Source organism: Silurus meridionalis, chromosome 24, assembly GCF_014805685.1.
Source record: "Silurus meridionalis isolate SWU-2019-XX chromosome 24, ASM1480568v1, whole genome shotgun sequence".
Classification (NCBI taxonomy): Eukaryota; Metazoa; Chordata; class Actinopteri; order Siluriformes; family Siluridae; genus Silurus; species Silurus meridionalis.
The window spans coordinates 15,583,304-15,606,835 of record NC_060907.1 but is presented as its reverse complement, the minus strand read 5'-3'; positions in this window follow the sequence as shown (position 1 = coordinate 15,606,835).

The following is a 23,532-nucleotide window of genomic DNA, read 5'->3' as shown; positions in this document are numbered from 1 at the left end:
GTTTCGTAATGCGAAAAGAAAAATATGCGCAGAAAAAAAAGTGTGATGATGGAGAGAGTGGGCCAGTTTTTAGATCCTGAGTGTTTCCTGGTTTAAACTCTGTATGGCTTGCGGGAAAAAGCTCCTCTTCATTCTCTCTGTGTTCGCTTTCAGGGAGCGGAAGCATTTCCCTGAACGCAACAAAGAAAAGGGTCTATTGTTGGGATGGCTTAGGTCCTTCACAATCTTCCTAGCTCTGGCCCGGCACCGCGTGCTGTAGATGTTCTGCAGGTCAGGGAGCTCGGTGTGGATGGTACGTTCAGCTGAGAGATGATGCCCGTGCTTCGAGCACTGAAGCATTTCCTCTCACACCTGAGAGGTCACCACGTGTTGGTCCATACGGACAATACTGCAGTGGTCTCCTGCATCAACCATCAAGGAGGTCTGCGTTCACGCCCCCTGTGCAGGCTAGTGCACCAGATCCTCCTTTGGGCCCAGGGGAAACTTTTCTCTTTGAGAAGAGGCAGCAGGCACCCTGTTAAGGCAGGGGTTGAGACCCGGGGAATGGAGGCTTCACTCCAATGTGGTGGAGCATATTTGGAAGAAATTCGGAAGAGCCCAGGTGGATCTGTTCACGTCTCGATAGATGTTGCACTGTCCCCTGTGGTTCTCCCTAACTCCTCCAACCCTTGACGCCGGCGGTGTGGCATAGGGACACAGCGCCTTGTTCCCTCAGGGACCAAGGGTTACATACATAACCTAGAGACATTCATTAAGAATTAAGAAGGCAGGAATTAACCCATTTCCAAGTGGTGAAGCAAGGAAAAGTCCTAAAATGTGTGTTAAATACACTAAAACTACAAACCCGATTCCAAAAGTTGTGACACTGTACATATTGTGAATAAAAACAGAATGCAATAAATTGAGTTTCAATATTTTATTCAGAATACAACATAGATGACATATCAAATGTTTAAAATGAGAAAATGTATAATTTTAATGGAAAAATAAGTTGATTTTAAATTTCATGGCACTAACATCTCAAAAAAGTTGGGACAAGGCCATGTTTACCACTGTGTGGCATCCCCTCTTCTTTTTATAACAGTCTGCAAATGTCTGGGGACTGAGGAGACAAGTTTAGGAATAGGAATGTTGTCCCATTCTTGTCTAATACAGGCTTCTAGTTGCTCAACTGTCTTAAGTCTTCTTTGTCGTATATTTCTCTTTATGATGTGCCAAATGGTTTCTATAAGTAAAAGATCTGGACTATAGGCTGGCTATTTCAGTACCCGGATCCTTCTTCTACGCAGCCATGATGTTGTAATAGATGCAGTATGTGGTCTGGCATTGTCATGTTGGAAAATGCAAGGTCTTCCCTGAAAGAGACGACGTCTGGATGGGAGCATGTGTTGTTCTTGGATATACCTTTCAGAATTGATGGTGCCTTTCCAGATGTGTAAGCTGCCCATGCCACATGCACTCATGCAACCCCATACCATCAAAGATGCAGGCTTCTGAACTGAGCGCTGATAACTTGGGTTGTCCTTATCCTCTTTAGTCCGGATGACATGGCGTCCCAGTTTTCTCAAAAGAACTTCAAATTTTGATTCATCTGATCACAGAACAGTTTTCCACTTTGCCACAGTCCATTTTAAATGAGCCTTGGACCAGAGAAAATGCCTGTGCTTCTGGATCATGTTTAGATATGGCTTCATTTTTGACATTTTTTTTTTTTTTAGTTTTAGCCGGCAACGGCGAATACCACGGTGGATTGTGTTCACCGACAATGTTTTCTGGAAGTATTCCTTAACCCATGTTGTGATATCCATTACAGTAGCATTCCTGTATGTGATGCACTGCCGTCTAAGGGCCCGAAGATCACAGGTATCCAGTATGGTGTTCCAGCCTTGACACTTTCTTCATCTTTGGATGATATTATGCACTGTAGATGATGATAAATTCAAACTCTTTGCAATTTTTCTCTGAGAAACTCCTGTCTGATATTGCTCCACTATTTTTCGCCACAGAATAGGGGGAATGATCCTTCACCTATCTTGACTTCTAAGAGACACTGCCACTCTGAGAGGTTCTTTTTATACCTAATCATGCCAAATAACCTAATAAGTTGCAAATTGGTTCTCCAGCTGTTCCCTATATGTACATTTAACTTTTCCGGCCTCTTATTGCTACCTGTCCCAATTTTTTTGGAATGTGTAGCTCTAATGAAATCCAAAATGAGCCAATATTTGGCATGACACACAAAATGTCTGACTTTCAACATTTGAAATGTTATCTGTATTCTATTGTAAATAAAATATAAGTTTATGAGATTTTTTTTTTATTGCATTCCTTTTTTATTCACAATTTGTACAGTGTCCCAACTTTTTTAGAATCGGGTTTGTAGACTGTTAAAGTTTCACCATGTTGATTACTGTTGAATAGTCAAAATAACCAGAATATGCAGTGGATGGAGTTTCAACAATTTATATAAAACGTGTTTTAAAAAATATTTCTGGTATATTTAATAATCAGTTGCTTGATGAGGCAAATCCACAGGAAAGATACAGGCATGCCCTCACTTTTACATGCGCAACAAAGTACTATGGAAAAAAATCATCACATGACTTGAATTTGCATATAAAGACATAACAATGTAAAGGATATATTTTATTCAACTTATAAATAACTTATTTTCTAATCAGACATCCAACACTGTAAGATACTGGTTATACTACTTATTTGCATCTTTTATAGAACATCCCATAGACTTTATCTTCTTTTTGATGAATCATACAAATTGAACCTGTTATTAGAGCAATTTGTGGAATTGGTGGTGAGGGTATGGAGAGAGTGACTCTACAGACTTGTGTCTCTAAGTATGCTATTGAAGTGAAACAGATATCAGACTAATTGGCACTTTTTCCCTCATGCCTCCCTCCTCTCAGGTCTGTACAACTCCTGGTGGCCTGCAGAGTCTCTCAAGCTTTCATTTGAAAAGCACTCTGCATGGGACTTCATTATTTCTATGTGGTCACATACAGGATTTGGCATCATTAGGGATAATGGGGACGCAGCTGTTGATGAAGTCCTGACTCTAACAAGCCGTGACTTTGAAATGGAAAAGTAAGATGATGAATACTGTTTATGGTAAAGCTATACATTGTACCTTTTATAAATTAAACAAGGGTATTTGAGGGTATTTAATTATATGATTTAACCTCAATTACCAAGACATTTGCCAGAATGTAAAGAGAGAAAACTGCAGTTTTATCAGTAAGCAGTTTAAGCATACACCAAGCTTTTTTCCATCATTACCACACACCACACACACATGTACATGTACATACTGACTCACTTTTTGTGCACATGCACTACCATTTAGTCTAGCCCACTAAAAAAACAGCACTATTACAGTCAAAATTAGATTAATTTTTTGGACCAGTTTCCAAGTTAAGCCTTTTTCAAAAGACTTAAATTATACAAAACCCTTTTTTCTTGCTTTTTTTTAGTGTCACTTATTTTTAACTTCTCTCACTCTCAGCTTAAAGTTTCTATTTTCAGGTTTTTTCCTCATTAGCTGCATTTGACTTTTTCTGGGCTCTGTAATCATCATTACCACAGATTGTTTGCAAGGGCCTAACAAAAAAAGTGTGTCTCATCCACTGAGGCAGTGTTAGAGCAAGAGTGTATTCGAAAAGTATGTATTTCTGCTATGTTTACCCCAAAGTTTGCTCATGGTTTCAGACTTGTTTTGTCTGAAACTTAGTCAGCAGTTCTTTGTATTTTGACCTCCCATGGCAACAGTAATAAAACATGATTCTTGAGGTAATCAAAGCTCACTGCTAATACTCCAAGTACAAATTCATGCCATGAAGCATAGGATAAATGAAGAATACATAATTTATTAAAGACTATTTTAAAATTGCAGCCATGTAAAATTACCTGACATTGAGATGCAGTGTTTCAAGAGATCTGCTATTTTTCTCTCTGTTGGCCTAAACTCTATAAAAATCACTATGCATTAAATTATTTCCATATTATTTCTCATGGGTGCACTTCTTCAAGTTGCAGCACCACCATGCATTACATGGACAAAGGAATTTTACGTAAGGCCCTCACAGTCAGCATGACAGGTTTTATTTTGCATAAACCTTGTGTTGTTTGAAGCTGTTGCTTTAACCAGTCAGATTGCGATTTGGTCACTCCACACTCAATTTTTTTTATAATAGCAAATGTTTTTCACATGCTTTCACGTGTTCAGAGGGAAGATTCTAACCTAGCCACAACAGTGCAGTTTCAATAGATGTAGAGGAATTTGATTAAACCTAGATTACTCTTCTTTTTGAAAACTTTCCCACCATCTCTTACTATCATTTTACTGCATGTACCAACAAGTGATCCCTTCATTGCCAAAATCCATCTGTTTTTCTGCCAGGGTCTTCCATCATGAACTATTGGAAATGGAGCATAACAGAAACAATTTGTATGAGAGTCCACAGTTGGTCTGATCTGCACTCACCAGTGTGTTGCAGAATATGGAATTTTCATCTGAATGAATAATAGAGATAAAATGGTTACGAATATAAATGTGTCATAAACAGTATGGATTATGTATTTTGAACTTGTCTAAAGGATGATGTAATACGTTTGAGGTTTGATGTACCATATGTTTAATAGAAAAAGCAACAAAAACTTACATATTTATCTAATTAAGCTCCCTTTTCAGCCTCTTGGATTGTGTCATGTGAGACAAATGCAAGTGCAGTTTTATTAAAAATGCAAGCAAACTAATTTGAAAAAGTAGGGCAGGGTCAATGTCAGAAGGTTAGCAAAGGAACCAGAATCTCTGTTAGAGCTCCACCATTGCTGGCCTCAGCTGAGGACACAGGATAACAATAACCACAGCTTCTTTTCAGTTATGGTGTCTAAAAAAAGATTTGCCACTGTAGCAAGTAGCTTTCTGGGGAAACTAGTGTAGTCGTCGAAAGGTTTTGTGTAATACAATTAAGTCCACTGAGTCAAATTCAGCATGGCCATCCTGTCATAATGGCCCTGCATCTATGTTATTGGCAAAATATTCTTTCAGGAATGGTGTGCAGAAAGAGATGCAAGTATAGTTAGCAGTATACAGTTTCAAGGCCAAAGCAGTCTTGAGCCAGGCAATGAGCAAACCGGACAAACCAGCAAAGACTATTAATGAAAACCACATAATTAGGTATTGTCAAAATCAGAGCAGCAAACACACAGTAACATGGTCAGACAGACAATCTGAGTATTTAAAGGAAGATACATAAGGGTTTAAATACAGAAACAAATTAAAGGGCAAACTTAAAGCAGGTGGGATTAATCAAAATTCACATTGAATACAAACAATGGCAGGACACAGATCAAGATTAGACATAAATAAAAAAACACAAAAAACACAAATGCATGGCAACTTGTCAACAACATGTCTCCATAAGAGTCATATAGTATCACAAACGTGAGTACACCCATAACATTTGGATAAATTTACAAAAGTGAGTCAGGGGTGTCCAAGCTTTTCCACAAAATTTTTAATGACTATCAGGTATGGTCCTTGATTCGTTGGAATGAAAACTTGCACCCACACCAGCCCTTTGTGGAAAAGATCACTTTACTTCAGGCCTACCTACTTCACTGGACCCACACCAGTTTGCCTATCACCTATCAAACTTAAGACGTGCCGGGACATGTGCTGGTTTAAGCAGGGTAATTTTGATGTATATATATATATATATATATATATATATATATATATATATATATATATATATATATATATATATAGGTTACCCTGCTTAAACCAGCACATGTCCCGGCACGTCTTAAGTTTGAAACTGAATAACAGTACAGTGGCCAGGGTCATACTGAGGTTTCCCAAGACGGGTTTTACTCGGATCAAAGAAGTTGAGTCCTTGTGCTGTGCGTCAGGTGCAGAAGCTGCTTTAAAAAACAGACACATGAGTTCTGCTGCATTGCTTTAGAGGTTAAAGAAGCAGAAGGTCCACTTGTCAGTGCTTAGACTGTTCTCGCAGAAGGAAACCTCTTCTGAAGCTGGCTCACAAGAAAGCCCACAAACAACCTGTCCAAGAGCATTTATTACTGGTACCATGTCCTGTGGTCTGATGACACTAAAATAAAATTGTTTGGCTTAAAAGGGTGTCCAGCATGTGTGCTGATGCCTAATGTGTCGCTGCATGAGTGCTGCTGGTACTGGGATGCTGTGGTTTATTGAGGGAAACATGGATTCCAACATGTACTGTGACATTCTGGGGCAGAACATGATGCTCTCCCTCCAAAAACTGGCCCAAACATCAATTTTCCAACATAATAACGACCCCATACACACCGCCAAGAAGAATCTGAAGTGGAAGGTGATGGAGTGGCTAAGTATGTCTCCAGACTTAAACTCTACTGAGCCCCTGTGGGGCATCCTTAAGCAGAAGGTGAAGTGCCATGTGCCTAACATCCAGCAGCTCAATTATGTAATTATGGATGAGTGAAAGAGGATCCCAGCAACAACCTCTGTAGCTCTGGTGAATTTCATACCCAAAAGGATAAAGGTAATGCTAGATAACATTGGTGCTCTCACAAAATAATGACACTTTGGACAAAGTTTTAAGATGTTCACTTAGGGTTTACTCACTTTTTTTGCCAGCTAGTTTGACAATAATGGCTATATGTTGTGCTATACAACCTGCACATTGACTACTCTAAAGTATATCCAATGTTCAGGTCTATAGTATTGTCCTTTGAGAACATATAATAAAAGTGGTTGCTGAAATGTGAGGGGTGTACTCACTTTTGTGAGATATTTTATATTCATATCCTTGTATGAATATTTCCTACTCACCACAATGGTTTCAATAGTTTTTTGCTTAACTGAAGTTTCTGTTATTTGTGTGTAATTCTATAATGCATAAAATTACCATAATCTTATAGGTGATAAATGAGATGTTGAACTGTGGGTTATAGATAGACACATAAAATGTTACTTGCATTAATAAAGTCTTCCACGTTAGGAATAAGAATACGAATATTTTCCAAGCCACAAGATTTGGAATTTTCCTTACCATCCACTCTTCCACTCTTTCCATTTTTTAATGGTTTATACATTTCCAACATTCATTTGATAAATTATCAAGTCATTCCAGTGGTTGCTACAAAAATTTACTGATGTCTCTATTTTTAAATAGCACCATATGAATTCATATATACACACATCCTTTTAAAATGTTACTTCTGGTTTAGATTTAGAGTTTTTTTCCCTAATAACCTAATTCTTCATTACATCAGATATGACAAGACCTGGGTAAAACTGGTATATGCATTCTTATTGACCTGAATTCAGAATAATGCCTGTATAAAATAATCACAAAAATAATGTAGCATAACAGAGGGCTTCATCATCGAAAGGTAACTCATGCAGCGAGTATGAATGTCATTACTAAAACAAGAAACCCAGTTAACACAATCAACAAGTCCCCTTTTACTACAGCCACAGCAATTTTGTCTATGCATAATAGTTTTACGCAATTTGTGTTTTTTGTGCAAAAAGAAACATAAACATACACTACTTGAAGCAGCACACATGAGAGAAAAGCTATGAAATGAAAAGACTATTGAGAATAATTAAATAAATATTCATAGAAAAAACATATATAAAAACAAATGTCAGGGATTCTGATAGTATTTAGGCCAGCAGAGAAGGCCTTGCTGGCCCTGATGACCCGCCACTGTATCTAACATGTAATTTGTACCAACCATGGGCAAGCTGTAAAGTCAGAGCTTCAAGCAGTTTTATGAAACCTATTAACAGTTGTTTGTCTTGGTCCCAAATGCTGGGCAAGTTTGTGACACATGCATTTACTATATACATTTAACCCTACTTTATCATGTTAAAGCTGAATATTTTATCTCTTAGGAGCCTCAGGGGAGACAGGCTCAGCTAGTCCATGCCAAGTGCATACCCTAAAGTTAAGTGGGGAGACATCTGGGTCCATATGAGGCATCATGAGTGTTTATTTGATAAGAATTTAAGATATAAACTGTAAAACATTCCCTGAAATATATATTTCTATATCATTATAATATCTTATGATATGAAAGATATGATAGTAAATGCTATGTGATATCAGTGATCAGATATGATAATTTAGTCAGGTTATGCTAATTAATCTCTCCTTAAAATCAAGGGACAATTAAGATAGATTGTCAAAGAAAATCAGAACTCATGCTGCAAAAACATGCTCAGAATCTCAATGATTGGGAGAAGTATGGCCCACAAAAGAGATGTTAGGTACATGCCAAGTATTTATTCGTGTTTTCTTCTAGCATTTCTTATGACACTGCCCAATTTTGACTGTGACACTGGTAAAAATTTTAGATTTCTTTTGCCTGCCTGCATTCAGTAAAATCTTTGCAACTGACATCATTACTGCAATGTCCACAAGTAAACCTGGCTTGTTTCAGTGTATAATTTGTGTGTCAGAATCAGGGGACAGATATATTTAACTTGTATTTTGTATAAAGTTCAATTATCTAGTTTTACTGCATCACTGTATGCAGAATGCTCATCCCGACGGATTGTTTATTATCGCTGGAGATTTCAAGCATGCGAATCTCATGACTGTGCTCCCTAAACTCCATCCTCATGTGGACTTTGCAACAAGAGGAGCGAACACGCTGGATCTTGTCACACAAATATCCCCGGCAGGTATTGTGTGGAGCCCCGCCCCATCTCGGCTACTCAGACCACATCTCTGTTATGCTAATTCCATCATACAGACCGTTAATCATACGCTCTAAACCGTTTCTGAAACAGGTGAAAACCTAGCCAGCAGGAGCCACCTCTGCTCTTCAGGACTGTTTTGAGTGTACTGACTGGGACAGGTTTAGAGAGGCTGCTACCAACTGCGATTCCATTAACTTGGAGGAGTACACATAATCAGTGACCAGCTACATCAGCAAATGCTTTGATGACGTGTCCATCTCCAAGACCATCACTACACGCTCCAACCAGAAGCTGTGGATGACCGCAAAAGTGCGTGCGCTGCTGAAACAAAGAGACTCCGCCTTTATAGCTGGGGGCAAGACGGCCTTAAGAACAGCAAGGGCCAAACTGTCCCGATCACGAACTACAAGACAACTTCACCTGCTTGTGATTGTGACGCCTCCCTCCCAGATGTGCTGAACAACTTCTATGCCCAGTTTGAGGTGCAGAACCACATGGAGGCAAGGAAGACCACCTCTCCTCCCAGTGACCAGGTGCTATGTCTTACCACAGCTGAAGTGAGGAAAACTCTATGCAGAGATAAGATAAGATAAGATAAGATAAGATAAGATAAGATAAGATAAGATAAGATAAGATAAGATATACCTTTATTCGTCCCATTGTGGGGACATGTTTCTGTTACAGCAGCAAAGAAAAAAAAAAGAAATGTGCAAATATGTAAAAAAAAAAAAAAAAATATAGAAACATAATACAGTATATAGTATATACACAAGACAATGTATAAATGCAAAAATAAATAAACCCACGGAAGTCTGCTGGACCAGGCAACATTCCTGGCAGAGTGCTCAGGGAATGTGCAGAACAACTAGCAAATGTCTTTACTGACATCTTCAACATCTCCCTGAGCAGCAACATTGTTCCTACATGCCTCAAGACAAGACCATTGCCTCCGTGCTGAAGAAGTCTACAGTCTCCTGCTTTAATGTCTAAAGTCCAGTCGCGCTCAAACCCATCTTGATAAAGTGCTTCAAGAGGCTCATCATGAGGCACATCAAGACCCAGCTTCCACCGTCACTGGACCCTATGCAGTTTGCATATCGTCTAAACCGTTCCACGGACGATGCCATCTCCACAACCCTCTATTTGGCCATCACCCACCTGGACAACAAGGACACGTACGTACAAATGCTGTTTATAGAAATCAGCTCAGCAATAAACTCAAAAAAGCATCTGATTGATAAGCTGAGTTAACTGGGTTTGAACACCTCCCTCTGCAACTGGATCCAGGACTTCCTGACTGGGAGACCTCAGTCAGTCCGGATAGGGGAACAGCATCTCCAGCACCACCACACTAAGCACTGGGGCCCCTCAGGGCTGTGTGCTCAGCCCATTGCTTTTCACTCTGCTGACTCACAACTGTGTAGCAATGCACAGGACGAACCACATCGCCAAGTTCACCAATGACCCGTGGTGGGTCTCATCAGTAAGAACCTCACCTAGTCGATAACCACACCTGGTCACTTAACACCAGCTCCTTCGCCCAGCAGCATCTCTAATTCGTGAGAAAGCTGAGAAAAGCTCATCTCCCTCCCCCTGTCTTGTGTTGTCTGTCTGTACTGTTTTTTGTCTGCACTGTTTGCATTTGGTTGCACTAGATGCACTTTATGTAGCTTAATGTTTTGTGTCGTAGCTCTATGTTGTTTAGTGTAGCACCAGGGTTCTGGAGGAACGTTGTCTAATTTCAACTGTGTATAGTAGAACTGACTTGACTTGATAATAGTGTAGTAATTTTGTCAATGTTTTGCTCAAAAATGAGCACATGATTATTCCGAGGAAACCAATTAAAATTTTATGACTTTAATTCTATTAAAAACAGCCTTTTCTTTAAAATTGCACTTTACAAGCCTGTACATTTACTCTATATGTAGGTATTTACCAAGGGAAGACTTTTAGTAGTTTTTTTTCAAATGTAATTATTAATCTTAATATTAATAAGACTTTTTTCTTTAGATTCGGTTATGGCTACTAACAAGAAACAGTTAGGTGTAGTGAGCAATCTTCCAAATGCAAAAGTGCAGGCCAGTATAAAGAATATACCTGGTATAGAATCTGCACTTTCAAATGCAGATGCTAATACTGAAACTAAAGTTCACAAAGATGAATATTAATACAAAAACTTAAACAAAATTTTGTATTAGTCAAAAGCAGACAAGCCCTTTGAAAAGATTATTACTTTAACAGTGAAAGTCACAAGCTTTCATCAATGTGCAGTGAAACTTGATAATATCTGGGTGAAGTTAGAAATAATTTGTGTCAAATGTTCCTTTATTCTTAATTCAACATTCAATATGTCCAAGAAGCAAAGAGCTACAAATTCAAAACTTTCCAAGATCTCTGCACATGCCCTTTAACTTAGAAAGTCTGTCATGGACTTAAAACATTTGACTTTGATTTCTAGGTTCTAGATTATAACACCATTTAATGTTATACCTGTCATTAGTAAAGAGCCCACTTTAATTTAAATGGGCTTTGAAGTTTATATCCAAAAACTAATCTCGAAATTTATATAGCATACTTATGTGCACCTTTCAATAGTTAGATGTAATATTTAAATTATTTAGAACTAAATAACACAGAAATTTTGCATAGAATGGAAAATAATGCTACAAGAAAAAAGAAATAAAATCAACCTTTTCTGAGAGCCTCTCAATTAAAAAAAAACTTTTAATAAATAATATGATGAAAATTAGAATTTGCCTGAACATAGAAAGAAGTGTAGATCTTTATTTTATTAAAAGCAGTAACAAAGGACAGGTGATAAAACGAGAACCATAGAGCTAGACTGGACCGCATCTTAAGCAGGAATGATCACCCATATGTTGCCATTTGGTACCACTGTTGTTGTTGCCTGTTTAGCTTCCCGGCATGGAAGCAACTGCAGGCTGTGTTTATAGCTTCTTTGAATTAAAGGCTTGAGGAATGATACTGATTGATTCCGTGATGGTCAAAATGGCAGACATTTGTAAGGCCTGCAAATCTGACTTTTGCAAAAAAAGGTCAGACATCTGGGTTGTTGTCCAATAAACAGGTTGTTGGTTGGCAAAAAACATATTCTCACACATAAACAGCATTTTTTTTTTTATTGTTGTTTTTTTTTTTGTTTGATGCTGTCAAAATAAGTAGTGAAAAATCAAATTGCTCACAATGATAAGTTTTAAACGTCGGCCACAACATAACACAACATTGTAGAAATGTTAAAGTTCTATCCTGATATAGATGCAAAAGAGAAATGTTGTGAGTGGATCATTATTTAAGAGCACAGACTGAACCAGCACTCAGACTGCTGTTTGTAATTATAGACGAAACTAATCTACCACAGGTCTGACTATTATATAAGCTGCATACCACAGGTGCTTTTCTACAGCAGGGGAAAGTAAATCATCTTCATTATAAACTTTGTTTTGGAAAAAAAAATAAAAAACTTACTTAGAGCTAGTTATTTAATTTATAATTATAATATAACTTATAAGATAAGCTATTTACTGGTTTTGTGTCAATGTAAACCTAGTGCACTTTTACAACTATGCAAATTAGCCCAATAATGGTCAAAGGATACCTTTGTTCCTACTGGTTCTACCTGAAACTGGACCGCGGATTGCAATTGCTCATAATTAATCTCCATTAATGAAGCTGACAACCTCAGTTTGATACGATAGACTTAAAGTTATATAATGATCCTCATACAAATGTTACTGTTAACACAACTAGTACTTTCTGGCTATACAGTTTGGGTTAAATTTAAAGAAGAGAAATTATTTATACGAGCACTATCCACTGATATCTGGAAGAGTATGTGCTGGCTCATCTTTTCTTCCTCATGTATTCTCAGGAGGTTTTTTCTTGCCACTCTCACCACTGGTTACTCATTAAGGATAAATCTATGTTTATAAATCTATGTGAATAAACTTCAGATGGTTCAGAACTCCGCAGCCCGTGTTCTCTCTAGAACACCTTATACGGCTCACATCTCTCCGGTTCTTCAGCATTTACACTGGCTTCCAGTAAAGTATAGAGTAGAATTTAAAATCTTGCTACTCACTTATAAGGCACTTCACAATCTTGCACCACAATATCTTACTCAACTTCTTCATGTCTACACTCCTTCACGCGCACTTAGATCTTCATCTTCAATTTCTCTTGTGGCACCTTGGATTCGACTGACTACCATGGGTGCCAGATCTTTTAGTTATGCTGCCCCCCGACTATGGAACTCTCTTCCCCTTGATGTTCGCAATAGCGAGTGCTTGTTGACCTTTAAAAAGCGTCTTAAGACATATCTTTTTATACAGGCCTTTTTATAAAATGTTTTATTGAGATTTAAATGAATCTTACATGCATATGCTTCTCTGTTGTGTGTTCTGTTTTATGCAATGACCTGTAAAATTGTCTGTAAGGTGACCTTGGGTGTTTTGAAAGGCGCCATGAAATAAAATGCATTATTATTATTATTATTATTATTTATAACTTTTTTTTAATTCATTTAGAATTTAAATATAAATTAAATTATACCTAGACATTGCATTAGCATTCAGTACAAATGGCTTTGCAGGCTACTATGCCTTTGGGGAAAGTTCATTTTTAGGACACACATCCAGAACATACAGAATCATTAATCTACATGACTGCTGTCACACTTTTACTTTAGAGCTCTTAGCTAGCCTTTGATGTAACTTTTTGAAGCTTATTTTGCAGAAGCTTCAGAATTGCAAAGCATTTTTCTAGGTTTTTGTATGCCAATGAATCCCAGGTGAACCTTTTTGACTACCAGTGGACCTCAAATGTAACGGTGTTTAATGATTAAATACCTTTTACATTTTGCCATGTCCATATGCTTAAAGAAATATAAATTAGCAGGTATGTAGAAACAACACTTTTATAATAATAACAATAATAATAATAATCTAATCTACAATTAGATGTCAACTTTTCTTGCCAGGAGAAACCTAAAGTACTGGTATATGACTAAAATCCCAGGTCTTACAGCTATCTTCAGTTCTCAAACTTGTAATCCGATGTAAGGTCTGATTTTGCTACACTGTAGTAGCCATAGGGTTTCGATTAGTAACAGTTAGAATAAGAGAGGTGTTCACTCATTCCATTTGTGGAGACTTTTACCTTAACTTCGCTACATTTCAAAGTCAAATTTTTGCAGTCAAACTTTTTACTTAACTACATTTTGTGAACTCAGTCGTTCATTTTTATTAATGAGTGGATAAAAACTTAACCGGGTAATAAATGAAACTTCTAAATTTAACTTGCCACAACACCCGTGGCCTTATCTTGCATGATTTATTTTTAAATAGGTGAAAAGTATGTTTTGGGCTTATGATAATTGTAATTGATATCAATCAGAGTTTGACTAATTAATATTATTTTATTAATAGATTGGTGTGTTTAAAGTAACATCGGAGCCTTTTCACATAAACTGAGTTGATTAAGCAAAGAGTCTTGTGATAAAAATGATTATAGGAACGTTATAGCCATAATAAATTATAGTACTTAGATGCTATGTACGTTTACGTACATTTAAAGGAAAATACTTTTGTACTTTTTACTCAAATAAAAGTTAAAAGGAAGAACTTTTACATTTTTCCTGGAGTAATATTTTACCTACTCTATCTCTACTTTAACTCAACCACGTGGTTTGTGTATTTCGTCCACCACTGAAAATAATAGTAGTTAGTTTAGAATATCATACTCAGCATAGGAACTAATTGAAAAGCAATGAAGGTACATCAGTTCCCTATAAACTTGTGCCTATGCCCCTGTTATATGAGGATTCCACATGGACAAGCTTGCATAGATATTAACCAAGCCGTTTACTCAGTGCGGTTGATTCACTTGGGGAGCTTGGCTCTTTTAGGTTGCCATCTGTTGATGTAATCCCCATTTCTGCACATATGTTTCTTTTGTAGAGCTCATAACAGAGAAATCTAAGCCAAAGGCAACTGCAGTTGTTTGGTTTGGATAAGGTCAGCTACTTTTTTGTTTGGAGCTGAATTGCCGATGCAGCTTGATTTAAATATTCCACTGCACCAGTGACTAAAGAGTGCCAAATAAAAACCAGACCTTCCAAGGATGCTGGCCTTCCATGGATGCATATGTAGTGGAGTAATAGGAGTGCCAGTGCCATTCCTCTGCTGTAACAATTAATCTGTTTCTTTTCATTGTACATTTTGGAATCTCCCTGTCACAACCCATTATTAGTAGTTGCTTTTTATCTGGTAATCATACTGTTTGGAATCTTCTGAGAGATTTTTTCCTTTTCTGGGTCTCATTTTTGTGCAGGTTGCTTCGGAAACATCACAAATTTATCATTCAGGGATTTTGTTTGACTCAGGGTTGGATACATAGACTTGCACTAAATGCTTAAACACTTGACCACCTTGCTTTCTTCTCATGATCACTAGGAAGTAGATTAAAAAACAATAACAACAAAACAACGTTATTGTTATAGGGCTGACTGTGCAGACCAGAAGTTATAAATCCCTGAGAAGCCACTGTGAAGAAGTCTTTGACCAAGGTGCTTAACCTCAATTTGGGTTCTGGCATAAAGACTGATGAATAGGTCATACAAGGAATTTGAGCTATCTAAATTCCCTGAAACTAATGCAGCCCTCAAGAATGTAAGACATCCTAAGTGTTATGGCCTGAGCATTTATATAATTATATTCATTTAATTTGGCAAATCAATTATATGTTGAACGTGTAAAATATGAGCATGTATTTGAACATTGTGAATTTAGATCCTGCCTGGTTACAAACACTACTTAAACGAAAGTAATGATCTATGATTGATCTCATGCATGATGTATGCAATCACCCAAATGTTTGCATATATGTTTTCCACTCAATTTTACATTCGAAAAATCGTCTTCTCTGTTTTAAAACAGCCAAATGACCTGTTATTCGGCACAGGAATCAGAACTTAGCAAATCTGAACTACAGAGAACTACAGCCTGTTGGTGGAGGAAATTTTTGACTATGGGGCTTCTGTCTTCCTATATTTTAAAAAAAAGTTTTAAAGCTATTCCAGATTTTCTGCATTATAGCTGCAGCTGCTTATTCAGTTAATGGCCAAAAAGCTCAAGGTAGTTATATTGGTATACCTGGGACCACAGGAATAAATGGTTGTTACGAAGTTTTGTTGAAATATCTGTTAGACAAAGAAGGAAAAAATACTATTGTATATTATATATATATATATATATATATATATATATATATATATATATATATATATATATATATATATATATATATATATATATATATATATATATATATATATATATATATATATATATATATATATATATATATATATATATATATATATATATATATATATATATATATATATATATATATATATATATATATATTATATATTATATATATTTAAACATTAGCTTCCTGTTTTGAAATCATTATTCATGGCATTCACTGGTTCAAAGAAACATGCCTTATTAAAATGTCCATGTAGGACACATAGAGGATAATCTAACAGCTGTATGAGCATATTGTCTTCTTTAATACATACTTATACTCAACATCAGTGTGTAGACATTTTCAATAGCAATTTCCCAGCAATTATTTAAGCCAATAGAATTTGTGCACATTGCAGTTACATACTTTGGTAAATTGTTATTGATTATAGATTAAATTTTATAATTATGTACTGTATATGTTGTTATAAGTAGGTAAAGAGTAAATGAGAAAACAAGTCCAAGTTTCAAGATTAGCTTTGACAACACAGTACTCATAATATCACATATTTAAAACATACTCATGTTTATTAAGCTAAAATGGCAGTTTCAGTTTAATAGCTAATTATTTCATTTATTACAGGTTAGCCTTCCAAATGCACAGACTAAATAACAGACTTTTTTAGTGGTTTCTAATAAAGCTCATTTTTAGTCACTCATTTTCAGATAAATCAACCCTGTTAATTACAGTGTTTGTTTCTGGCTCAAATACGTTCTCACACTAACATGTGCTCTATTTTTGGGTTTAATTCGGAGACACAACATTTACCACAGTTCTGGTTTAAATTAACTTTAGACTCGTTAAACCATCTGACCTCCAGGTCTGTTCTAACTACTATTATATCCTGTTTAGTAACAGGAAACAAAATGTATTGCTGGCTTGTTATAAAATAAGGTAGCAGGACAATTGTGTCCAAGAGGTCAACAGACCCAGTGTTAACCTTTGAATAATGAAGCCCATTGTAAGACCTAATCTGTTCATGGATATTTGGTATTGTAGGGGATCTATACTTTTTCTTCTATTTCCTGTTGAAGCACACATATAAACTCAGGAGAACGAATTATTAGCTAGAGAGACTCACAATAAATACAGCCCACTAAGGTACTCTCAGGAGAGCTGTCTTGAAGGCAGACATCAGTGGAATGCTCTTGTAATGCATTTCTAAAAGTGAGCTCAACATGGGGAGGCCAATAACAGGAATGTGTTGGGTTTGTTTTAGGAGGTTTTTGCAAAGGCGGTGATCACATCCGACAGACTGGATACATGGCCAGAGGTCAGGACCAGGTAAGAGGAAGAAGAAGCAGTTTGAGTACACACTAAACACACAAAGAAATAACAGAGAATATTTTGTAATTATATATATATATATATATATATATATATATACACATACTCTTTAGGTGCCTAAAAACTGTACAACAGCAAATATGAAACTTTACATTTGCTTGTGTATTTCTATAATAAGTAAGGTCTAAGTTGACTAGAGCAACTGTATTAATGAATTTGGAAGTCAACTAGAGTTAAATGGGTCACTCCAAAACTGATGGAGTAAAGTATGCACATTAGTTCACATTGGGGTTGGACAATGGGGAAATTCCTGAAACGTGATGCTTCAGTGGCTTCCAAGATGGAAACCCAGATGTTATTTTTTGCTATTGAACTTAGGAGTGGTTCTGTTTGACTAGGTAGGAATCCCTGTCAAGGTTTGCCAAAAATGCCAGTGACACCAAAACCTACTGAAGTGACAAAGCTCCTGGATACATTAAGGCAGAGTATACATTACATTTGCTTTGAAGTGAAGCAATAAATATAAATGCAAAGGTATAGACCTCAATATCCTGTGGAAGCATGTAGGAATTGCATTATCTTTTACACATAGGCGTTATGTTAAGAGATTTATAGTCCCAGAACTAGCAAACCACAGCAAGTCACAGACCACAGCAAGCCCCAGTAGCACAAGACTTTAAAATAGTTTGAAAGTTGTTGCACAGATCTGGGATAAAAGTATAATGTAGATGCTTCACAATAATAAAGAGGAGACTTGACAATCACAACCTCAAATATATTAAAAACTATATATTTCAGAAGATGAAAACTGCCAGTAATTGCTATAGAAAGACTCTAGTGCAGTTTGTTGAGGTTGTGCATCTAAGGGTATGTAGAGTGCCTGGCCAAGAATTGTTGGCAAATTATTTATACAAAATATGGAAAGTGCAGAAAAATGCAAAGTATACCACCTGGGAAGGATTCTGTAATCGGCATGTGTGGCTGCCAGTGTTGCTGAGTCACTTCTCTTTATTACAAATCTAATAGATAATGGCCAAATAATATTGACTGTTCAGATCAGACCAAAAGGCTGAAAACTCAATGGTTGGCATTCCGGCATGGTAATGACTAAAAACACACTGGAAAACTTTTTCATTGTCAAGGTGGAATGTGCTTGACTGGGCAAGTGGATCACCTGGGATGAACCTCTCTAAGAATGCATTTAAGGCTTAGGCTGTTGTTTATATTTGAAACCAAAGCTTAATTTGCTGTATTACTTAATCCTAGAAAATATGGAAGAGAATATTGTTATAAATATATGAATAAACTAGATAAAGTTGGTAAAGCATGCCACACCTTAATCTCATAGTTTGTCATTTCTATTTGAATGCCCTGACACATACAGTCAAAATAACATACACACTGCAATTAAGGTTTCAGTCTGTCTTCCGCTTTACACTGTGAGTTTGTTTAGTTTTACGTGTTAAATGTTACTACACTTTATATTCTGCAGAAATATATCAACACATATTTGTAATAAGCATAAAGGTTGTTGCTCTATAAACCAGACTGCCCACCCACTTTCACAAATTCCTCCCCACTCAAGTAAGGGTGAGGAGTAGGAAACTATGAAACTAGAAATGGTTTTCCAAAACAAGCATGACTTAGAAAAACAGCAAATGTTCCAATATAGAAGTAAATTCTTTCCTCTGTATGTTCACCTGTACTGTTTTTCTCCCTATTTTCTTGGCCTCACCTGGTTCAAAGCATTAATTTAGAAAAATACTGGAAGGTTTGACTCTGAAGTCAATTAAAGACCTGACTGCCAAAGTTGTGTTTATTTAATTAAATGATTATTATTAGTTTCCTCATGGGGCATTAGTTCTTTTTTTTAAATTGGACTCAAATTATGACATTGGAAGCTCACAACTTTCACTGTAATAAAACCTGAATGTCATAGTATAGAAAATGTAATCCGCTACTCATAATCACTAATATAGAGATATATAGGGTATAGATACAAAATGCATATGGAAGTACTTTGTGATGGTCTTTTTAAAGCCCAGTTTTTTTTTTAAGTGTATTTACTCATTTATAACTATTAATGTCTACTGATTATGCTTTTTATCTAAAGAAAAAAAATATAAACACTACCTAAAGCCTGACTAAACCCCTATGTTGAGCAAGACAAGCTATATAAACAAAATAAAACAATAAAAATAAAAATGTAACAGCTAATAGACTGAATCTTCTGTGTAGCACGTCGTGTTTCTAGAAAATGGGATTATGGGATTGTAGAACTGCAATCCCACAACAGATTGTTTCACTAGTGTATGTTTCCAGTATGATGATATGATATATAAACTGAGTTGAATGGTTTTTAACAGATTTTATCAGAATGGTTAATCTACAGTACCTTAATGTAGTTTAAGCAGAACAATGGATCTACCACACTATTGTAGCTCAATAAGTTCAAGTTCAAGTTTATTTCTATAGTGCTTTTTACTATGGATATTGTCTCAAAGCAGTTTTAAAGAATTTTTTAATTAAAGTGAATGATGTGTATTTATCCCTGATGAGCAGCTTGGGGCAACCTTGGGGCAAGAAAAAACTCCCTTAGATGTTATTAGGAAGAAACCTTGAGAGGAACCAGACTCAAAAGGGGAACCCATACTCATTTGGGTGATATCAGGAGTGTGATTATGAATCTTAAAACAATACAAAACACCGGAGAGTGAGAACTACCATGAGTACCGGAGTGTGAGATTATGAGTAATGTCCTTTCTACAGTCTTATACAGTCAGTTGACGTTATGGAACCAGGAGCTACTGAGCAACTCAACTGATAATCAAAGATCCAACACCAACTCCTCCATGCCAGAGCCTTTAAACATTCAAAGCGGTCCGATGTCCAATCTCTGCATGAAGAGATCCAAATGGCTTGTTACATCTAGAGATGGTGCTTGTTGTTTGCGGTGTCTCCATCGACTTCTTTTCAAAGTCCATAATCTTAATGAGGTGGGACATGTATGGAGCTAGCACAACTGCAGGATGCCTCGGAATGAGTAAAGGAAGAGAAGCAGTAGAGAGGAATTAACGTAGATGATGTTCATAATATTAACAAGCACAAGTTGATAAAGTGCATTTGATCAGATGTACTGGAGCACAAGGTTATGATATGTGATGTGTTATGTAAATGTGTTATGTGTTAAGTATGTGGCTGATAAGCAAAATCTCTGTCTTATCACAATTTAATAATAGAAATGTATGCGTCATCCAATATTTTAATTCTTTAACAATCTTTTAATTCTTTAACATTATATACAATAACAGTATAACAGTATACATACATCTATCTAGAAAAAAGATTTAAATAAAAATTCATTACCTTTGGAGGCTGCTGAGCACACTCTTTGCAGTTTAATTCTCAGCCACAACCAAAAACAGGGGTTAATTCCACAGCAGTATAAGAGTCAACTGAACTGGCTATAGTGAATACAGAATTGCAGACGCTAATGGAAAAGCAGTGATGCAAGTAATATACTGCAAAAGAATGTTGTTTTTTAACGGCTTACCAAAATATTGTATATATTGTAACATATGTATGGCTAATCCAGGCCATAAAAACCATTCGCAACTTTCCATAAAAAAAAAAACATGTTTAATAATCATTGCAAAATTGTCTTAATTCAAGTATGTAAAAATATACTGTACATTAAACTTCAGCAGAAAAACAGTTAAATAATTTAAATGATTGAGGCCGGCAGCGGTGCAGGGAGCGCTCACTGGTGCCGTCCCCACAGGTGGTTGCACCCTAGGTGGCTGCCTAGTTTGCCTATGCTTAGAAATGGTCCTGGCCCAATCTGATTTTTATTAGATCACTTTACCTGCACATAGACTTAAATGAGAAGCTTATCTTCTGTATGCTTTTACTGAACTTGTACTCTACTTGTACTTGTACTTGTGTGTATATATATATATATATATATATATATATATATATATATATATATATATATATATATATATATATATATTATACTGTACAATATTAAAAAAGAAGTGACTCCCTCTAGCTGGAGTCATTGAGACGAGGATGGATTCCCTTTTAAGTCAGTTCCTTAACATTTCTTCCTTATGTTGTCTTTTAGTGTTTTTCCTTTCAAGTGTTGCCTCTGGCTTGAGGATCTCAATCTACATCTGGATTTCTCTAAAGCTAAATGTAATTGAATTAAACTGAATTAGATATATAGTGCCAATAAATAAAACAGGGATGAGAAGAAATCCTCCCTGACTTTGCAGGTTTACTTACGTCATAAACTTGCATGTACTGTATGTTTAATTACATTGGTCAAGTTTGTGACACGTGCAAACATTGACACAAGTGTTCATAGAAACACGATTCATTCTCTCAGGTCCATAATTACATCGTACTAGATATAGACATTGCTGTGAAAGCTATAATGGCTAGAATTAGACAGGGTGTGACGGGCATGCTAGAAAACATGCAGAGCTTTCATCCTGGAATCCAGACTTAAAAGTATTGGCTGTATATCGCAATAGACAACACTTTAATATAATAGGAGTTTTGTGCACTATTTATTAGCAACAGACATAATAGCACACACACACAAACATACACACACGTGCACAGACTACTAGAATCTAGGCATATATATTAAAAATCACATTAAATCTAAACTAGTCTGAAATAGCATAAACTAGCATAAAATAAAATTAAATTAAATTAAATTAAATTAAATAAACATTTTGCTATTATTTAGGTTAATTGGCAACAGGTCAATAGCATGATTGGGTAAAAAAAAAGTATATCTTAGAGAGGCAGAGACTCTAAAACTAAAGATGTACAGGTTAAACAATCTAAAAAAAAATGGGTTGTGGAACAATTTGGAACAATGTTCCTTAAAAATGTATCATTCAACATTCAACAAAGATCTTGATTCACAGAAGAGTGTGAAATTTGCATTTTAGAAGGTGGATTGTAAATTTACCAGCTGACAACTGGGGGTATGCATACAAGTGCCAGTATGCATAAGTTTAGCAAACAAGACAAACATGTTATCAAGAATCGAGGTTAAGGTGCATGCAAGGTTCAGGTGGTCAACAATCAACACTAAGTAGGGAAGACAAGAGGTAGCATGTACAAAACCATTAACCATAATACACACTGTTATTACTGTTCAATGGTGTAATAGTTACTGTTATTACTGTTTTACTGTGTAAAATACTACCTGTGTGCAATATCACTTGCGATACGTGCAATATTACCTGCAATACATGCAATACCACCTGTGTGCAATACGTACTTTTTCCTCATTTGTATTTATACATTGTGTTGTGTATATACTTGTATACTATAGTATGTCTACTGTCTATTCTTTTATATATTTGCATTTATTTTTTATTTTTTCATGCTACTGTAACAAAGAAATTTCCCCACTGTGGGACGAATAAAGGTTTATCTTATCTTATCTCTTAAAAAGCATACAGGCAGCATCTGATCTCCTGATTTGTCCACTCCTCTTGAACACTGACTTTTAAATAATAACTTTTTTTATTAAATTATTAACATTAATAATTTTAAATCAGACTCAGAGAAGCATCCAGTGATTCCATGAAACTTTGCTCCAGATGTAAATTGAATGCCTTTACCACTTACAATATCAATTCAGGATGCCAAAGCATCTAAAAAAATGTGATGTTAAACCAGAGAAGGGCAGTAAACATAATGGCATGGGAAAACAGTTGATAAACACCCTAAGCTGAACTGGGGAAAACCTATGATGGTAAATAACTTTATGGCTTGCTGTGGCCATGGTCTACAAAGCACTAGCAGAGAAAAGAATGTGCCCACTAGCTTTGGCCTGGGCGTGACCTAAACAGGATGATATAAAAATATGGCTGTCTTTTAGCATGTTTATCTACTAAAGTTTCCTTTGTAGTATTTACTGTGTCTTGTGGTAGGAAAGGTATGTTGCAGCAAGGTATTGAAGATGTTTGCTCAGAGGTGGGCTTTGGGAATTTAATCTGCATCAGAGTCATGGGTTCACAGGTCTAGAACTCTGGAACTGAAAAAAGTTTTGTTTTCACTACCCATCTTTTTCTGAGCATCTAAGCAAATAGAGATGATCATTTAGAAATGTATTGTTGAACCATGTTTTTCGGTCATGCTGTACTTTAAGT